The following is a 7,657-nucleotide window of genomic DNA, read 5'->3' as shown; positions in this document are numbered from 1 at the left end:
GAAAAGAACTATGGCTTCAAAAGAAGAAAATATGTGCTTCTGTGGAAGCACAAAAAACATTTTTTTTCTTTTTGGTGGAAGCAAATTTGTGCTTTCGTGGAAGTAAAAAAATGAGCATATATATATATATATATATATATATATATATATATATATATATATATATTTCTCTTTCCAAAAGCTATGGAAAACTGGGTAGAAATGGAAAAGTCGATGAAAAACAAAAAGTAAAAATGGAAAACCCAAAAACACGTATAGGAAAAAAAATCATGAATGAGCGTCCAACATGCGACATGTGGCGGCAATTGAGAGCACGTCAAATATCGCACTCTCAGCTCACCAAAGTGACCCTTGAGGGGCTCCCGCAAGGGTCACCTCTTGATTAGTTGCTTCCAAGATTTGTCCCACTAGTAAGTTTTGTTGTTGTTGAGAAAAGCCCACCAGTAAGTTATGACCCAACGGCAGAAACTGCGTGGGCTGGGCCCCAGGGATTGCAAGTAGACATGTGGGCTTACTACAAGACATTGGAGGCGTGCGGTGGAGTAGCAGGAGCTTTCCTTTCCGGGCCGACCACGCACCGCCATTCGTCTCACTTTTTCCCAGTGCATCGCGTGTAGTGTACGTCGTCTGGTGGTCAATCTAGCCAGCGAGGCAAGGCATGCAAGTGGAGCAAAAACAATTTAAAGCTCATGGCGGCGGGCGGCGGGCCGGCCGGCGCGTGCACCAACTGGACCGCCGCTGCGTTACGCACGTACGCGTATTCTTCCGGCCCGGCCTCGCACCGCACGAATTCAATCAATTAATCACCTCATCATGCTTGTCCTGCTAAAAAAAAACTCATCATGCTTGTCTACAAAAAATAAAATGAAAAAAAAACTCATAAGGTCAATTTGTTTTTGAGGGCTCATATGGTCATTGACGCCCAGTGAAATGATGTCCCGACTTGCGGCAGCTTAATTTTGATGGTCGATCGCGTGTGGAGGGGCACACGATGGAGTTACTCGCCTCCGTTCTTTTGCATTTGCATACGTATATATGCATATCAATTCTCAAAAGAAAGCATACACATAGACTTCGTATTTACCGTGCATGCATTCACATGTGTACAACTTACCCATGCATTAAACTACAGCTGCCAAGTGCAAATATGGTGATCCTTCAAGCTCGAGCGGTCTGGTTACTCGAAAGTACTACCGATATAATTAAATTGGCCGGCCGGCCAAATGCAAAGACATGATATTAGAGAGAGAGAGGGTCGGCCGCGACAAGGTCGGAGAGATCCATCAACGGACGTACGTAGCGGGACCAATTGGAACCGTCTTCCTGATCGGTAGGGCATTCCTCACCTCCATGCATGCGCCCATGTCGATCTCACGCGGTGCCGCATTTAATACTTCCTCTTCCTCCTCCTCTCATTGTTCTTCTTTTACGATTCGATCGATGGATCCCCTTGTGGTTGTGGACCCAGCTCACCGAACTCACTAAATACAATGCATGCTTGACCTAGCTAGCTTATTCGTCCTCTATCCATGCTCTCTTCATTTTATGCTAGCCAATATTGGGGTTAGGGTTTTGGCCATTCTCAATGTTAGTAACTCAGATTGCTCTGTGAATTGCTCCTTAAGTTGAGTTCCATAGATCACTATCCTTTTAGACATCTGACACGTCTTGCAAATATAGCTAGCAGAATTTTGGTTGGAATACATTTATGAAACATTGCCAAATTATGTGTTCTAATAATACTTTACGACATAAATTTACACATACAATTCTTTTGCAACATTTCTTTTAAATGTTGATGGTCAAAGTTCCTACTATTTTTCTAGCCTAAATGTTAAAAATCCAATGTTAGATTTTTAACATTTCTCGGAGAATGCCCAAATTTGCTACGCGAAAACAGAGAAATTTGCCCATGCTTATGTATAAGGATTTGCCATGTTGTGAAAATTTTCATGCTGTGTAAAAAATTGTCAGAAAAAATTGCCATGCATTCCATCGGGCTCTGACATACTTGAGGGTTGTCAGATTCTTAACCCTAAAAATCTGACGTCAGATGTACTCCTTTTCTAGGCCCAAAACGCCAATTTTTAGGTAGGGAACTAGAGGGACAATTTGCAAGATACATAGCTACAATAGACTTAGAAGTTTGGTACTAGCTAGTTGTGTCTTTTCTAGCTCGAGCTCCAAGTTGAAGTAATGTTATCTTCCCTAGCTAATTTGACGTCTCTATAAATGAAATTGTGAATTGATCAAGATGCATCCGTTAATGAAGCATAACTAACCTGACCTGTATTGCATTTGTGAAAACTAGTTGTACTTAGTTATGTGAGCATTCCTACCTGATCCATATTCTCCGGCGCCCCCACCACAAATTGAATTCTATATGTAACACATTGGTACATTCATCACATAAATGTGCAACAAGTATTGCTAGGTATATGTATATCGATCAATCTCGATCAGGAGGTAAATTAAGGTAAGCCATACATCTTATTCAATCAATCAAACTAATAATGCAATTGTCAAACTTAATGTTTTTTGTTTGACATCCACTAATTTATTGTAATTTTCATTGGATAAAGCGGTTTCCACAACTTATGCTAAGGAGTATGTAACATGCTAATAAATTGTCGACCACCGGTACATTTTGTCCCATAGGTGTCCTGGCATTATCATAAACGAGAGGCGACTATTCTTGCCGTATGGTATCCGCTTGAAGAATTCAATTGGAAAGGTGCATCATGTGCAAGAACCAATAGGATTTAACCATCCATTAATGCGTTCGATCTAGCTAGCGACTCCTACGCAAGTTTCTCAATGAACAATGCTAATTGGTGTTATTTTATTTTGCACAGTGAACTGTTTTATCGTAGTATTCAAATTTTACACTTCTATGTAATGGATCGCGACATCATGTTACTGAGACTATATGCTCTCTTTATTGGATCAACCTCAATGCTAGTGCAGAAGGCAGTTAATTTTGTAGATTTTGAGCACAAAATAAAATACATAGTTGCATGTATGGCGTTTTAATAATAACGATGCATCTGGAAGTGAAATTTACTAACATAAGTAATTTTAATTCAATATGCATGGTGTACAAATGCAGTTGGTTTCATCAGTTAAAATATGCGTGGTCTACAAATGGATGATCTGTAAAATACAACAGCCCAAAGATGCATGCACCCTAAACATAAGTATGACAAAACCAATTTGGTGTTGAATACCAAAAGACAAACACGAAAGATACAGGTAAATTCCCTATCAGAGTATAGTTGCTGAGATCGAGTGAGATTTTACGCCACCTTCATCTGACTTTACATTGACAATTATAATTACCAGCTCTGAATGCCATATTCTGTTTGGAAAAAAATGAAGGAAAATCCTTTAATTCATTGATGACCAAAGAAACGAAAATCACATGCTCAGTATTCAGTGCTAATATGGTTTAAATGTATGAAATTTTGGTCTCATTTTTGTTTCAGCGTTCCACTATATAAAGAGAAGCCTATGAACTGTTATTTCATTGCTCTACCAACAGACATGATGAGGTTTCAAATGAAATGAAATGATATGTATGCTACCACAATCAAGGTCTCATGTACGCCCAGTTTAAAGAAACTAGTTTCGCAAAGAGAGAAAGGACTAAGGTTAAGAGAAGGAAGGCTTGTTGAAAAGACTATTCAAGTTTGGTTCTATCAGGAATCCTCAATGATCACTGTCAATTGTCGGATGTTCAGAGAGAGAGAGAGAGAGAGAGAGAGAGAGAGAGAGAGAGAGAGAGAGAGAGAGAGAGAGAGAGAGAGAGAGAGAGGGTCAAATCCATGTATATGTTGATAGCTCAACTCATCATGTACTAGCTAGAACATATACTTCTATTGTTTTTAGCTAACATACATATCTGCATGGTTGTCACACATATAGGCACAGGATATATAACTAACGTGGTGTGCATGAGTATGCATCTTCTACGCTTTTGAGTTTGAGATGCATATATTGACATGACAAATGAGAAAAAGGAGAAGGGCCCAGAAAAGAAGATCCAACCATAGTGAGAGAACTGTTCATCGTGGGGATCATGATGCTTCGGAAGCTCATGATTCCTTGTGCCACATCAATGGACAACTGATACTTTGGAAGATCAGAGACATGGAACTCAGCGTCTAGCTAGCTAGGTTAAAAGTGTAATGTCATGCACATATATATGCATGTGTAGGTTCAGTGGTTGGTTCAAATGGTGGGTTGGATAGTACTAGCATGCATGCACTGTGTATCAGTGACCTGTGCATGCTGAGATGACAACATGATAAGGCTAGTCTAGCGCATACAAATGGTGATCCACCAGACTTGTGTAGGCTCCACTTGGTAAACACCTAAGACAAGCAAATGTTGTGATAAAGCTTGCATGCGGCTGTAGCTCTAGGTAGCTAGAGAGAGAAGCATCTAACTTTTATCACAGCGTGTATTGGAGCCAAAAGCCAACACAAATCAACGGTAATTTATTTGGTTCTCTCTGTTAACTGCTTCATGCCTTTCTGAAAGGTCTGTGTGCGTGCACACAAAGGCAGGCAGATAGATTGATAAATAAAAAGAAACTAGCTAGAGCTTAGATCTCTCTCTCTCTCTCTCTCTCTCTCTCTCTCTCTCTCTCTCTCTCTCTCTCTCTCTCTCTCTCTCTCTCTCTCTCTCTCTCTCTCTCTCTGTAAGAGGCGATGAATTTAGGAGTTTGGTACCATCGGTTGGCTTTTGGCACGACTGGTCGAAGGGGATGGCCCCTTAGAGCAACTCTAGCCGATCCCCTAAAAGTCTATAAAAACGTAAAATTTTCATTTTACTTTTTTAACCGGCACCTACCCGAACTCCTAAAATCTATAAGGGAGTAATTTTTTTACTCCTCCATCGACACCCCCGAGGGCGCCTAAATATACTCGATGCCCGTGCGGCCGAGTAAACTCTTGCCCGCCTCTTTCTCCCGCCTTCGCGGCTGCCTCCTTCCCGCCGCCGATGACCGCCCCAGTCGCCAGAATGGGTAGCCAAGAGTTCCACCACCCTGCCGGCCACCGTCGCCGGATTGTCCCTGCCAGAAACCACCCCCACGCTGCCACCCACACCGAAGAAGAGGTTGGGGATGAAAACTCTTCGCCGGCCTAAGCACTGTCTCCAACCGCGGCCAAGTCCATCGGGGTGGCCATTGCCTCTCCGGCGACGGTCGGCCGCCCTCCCGCAAATCCCGCCAATAGGAAGAGAGCTAGGAAACCGACGGTCGCGGCGTCGACCCTTGCCGAGGAGGCCGCGAAGAAGAAGAAAAAGAAGGCCACTCATCCCCCCCCCCCCCGTGGTCCACGTCCGATGCATCGTGCATCATCTCGGGCCACCCCTACGGCCATTGCTCCGGCGCGTCTGGCCGCCACAGTCGGCAAAAAGGCTCGCGGTCGCCAAGTGCCCGAGGAAATGACAACAAGGTAAAAAAACTTCTTTTTCATTTCAGCCGATGAATTTGACTTTATTGTTAGTGGCCGATGATGATAGAGTTTGTTTGTTTTGTTATTGTAGTGCGGAGATGAACACGACCAAATTCTTGGCGTCTTTGGGGTCCTCGCCGATGATGGGGCAAGACGATCCTAATTATGATTCAATTTGGGATCATTCGGATGTGGCCAAAGAGGAGATGGAAGAAGAGGAGGTGGCCGAAGAGGATATGGCCGGAGATGAAGAACTTGATGAGGTGACTGAAGCAAGCACGAAGAGGTCACGAACTCATAGCTACAATCAAGTTGAAGATATTGCTCTATTCTATGCTTAGATGAACATCTCCATGGATTCAACGGTTGGAATGGGTCAAACCAAGGCTATGTTTTGGGAGAGAATTGCGGAGTACTACAAAAACTCTGCGAAGGTGCAATCAAACCGTACACAAGGGTAGTCTCTTGGGTATCGTTGGGCACCATTCACGACCAATGCAACCGATGGTCCGGTTAAATCAATCAAGTGAATCATGCACCACCAAGCAGTGTGCAAGTCATGGAGTATGGCCTATACATCCAATAACTCTTCAAGCATAGGAACAAGAAGTTCGGACGCAAGCCCTTCGTGTTGCATCATTGCTACAAAGAGCTTTGCAAAAACAAGAAGTGGATCAAGAAAGTTGCGGAGACCACTCCAAAGAGATCAATGTTGAGAATATCCGTTGAGGAGGAGGACGAGGTAGATGAAGATGCCAGCAATAGACCAGAAGTGAACAAAAGTGCAAAAGATAGAAAGAAGAGAAGTGCCTATGGTGGCACATACAAAGAGGAACTTGTGGCCATGATTGAGGCCAAGAAGGTGTTAGCGGCCGAACGCAAAGAAGAGAAGATGGCGAGGTGGAACGAGCTCAGGATGTTGGAGGATGACAAATGGAAGGCCAAGTTGTCGGCCGAAGAGAGAAAGTTGAAGGCGGAGGAGCGTAGACTTGCACTTGAGGAGGAGAGGCTTCGTGATGCCAGGAAAGCTGAAGATTGTGCTATCATGTTCATGAATCCAACCACAATAGATGAAATCACAAGTAAGTATTGGGGGCTCACTTGTGGGGAGATATTGACCCAAGTGGTCGTGGTGGCAGCGGTGGCGGTAGCGACCGAGAGGGTGGTGGTGGTGGTGATGGTGGCCATGCGCATGGTGGTGGCGGTGGTGATTTCTTCGACAAGAACATTGTTTGAGGTCGTGCATTCCATTGGGTGGCCTCGATCCACAACATAAGACATGCTATGCTTTTGGTGATTTTTTATCAAACTTTGTGTTTGAAGTGATGCCTTTTGGATGAACTATGCATGTTTTAATTTGAAAATCATGAATGATGACTATATGCTTATTAACAGTTATGTTATGCATGTTTTAATTTGAATGTTTTACGATATATATTGTGATGTGTTTGAATTCCATGCGGCTAGGACAAAAAACTTATGCAATTTTTTTACTCCACTAAGTTTAGGTGATCAGCTAGGTGCGGCCACGTATAGAGGAGTAAAAGTTTGCTTCACTAACTTTACCCCGCCGTTTACTCATCTATTTTTTAAGGGATCGACTAGAGTTGCTCTTGGATTTTGGTTTTCTACCGTTTTCTCCTATTATTCAAACCAGGAGCCTCCACTTCGGAGCTCGCCGCTAGTGATTGGGACTTTGGATTTCGCCCACTAGTAGAAAACTGGGCTTTGGTTTTTGCCAGATCAGAGCAACAGTCCCGGTCATGTTATGAACCGGGACTAATGGGAGCATCAGTCCCGGTTCGAGCGGCCAGGACGCTGGCCGGGCCTCGGCAACCATCAGTCCCGGTTAGGCTTGGACCTTTAGCCCCGGTTCCAGACACCAACCGGGACTAAAGGGCCTCGCTCCTAGCGCAACCTCTTTAGTCCCGGTTGGTGTCTAGAACCGGGACTAAAGGTCAGTCTTTAGACCCGGTTCTAGACACCAACCGGGACTAAAAAATGTCTATATATATGCTCGTCTCTGCCCGCTCACTCCTCTGTTTTTTGCCCGGCCAGCTTGTGGAGGTGTGTACTACTCTGTTCTCACCTCCTATGCACATGAGGTGTTCGATGAAATGCCCGAGACATACTTAAGCTTTCTCCTCTCCAAGCTACATTTTCTTCAAGATTTGTCTAGGTTTTGCGGTGCACCA

This window comes from Aegilops tauschii, chromosome 7, assembly GCF_002575655.3.
Source record: "Aegilops tauschii subsp. strangulata cultivar AL8/78 chromosome 7, Aet v6.0, whole genome shotgun sequence".
NCBI lineage: Eukaryota > Viridiplantae > Streptophyta > Magnoliopsida > Poales > Poaceae > Aegilops > Aegilops tauschii.
Note: the sequence above shows the minus strand (reverse complement) of the source record.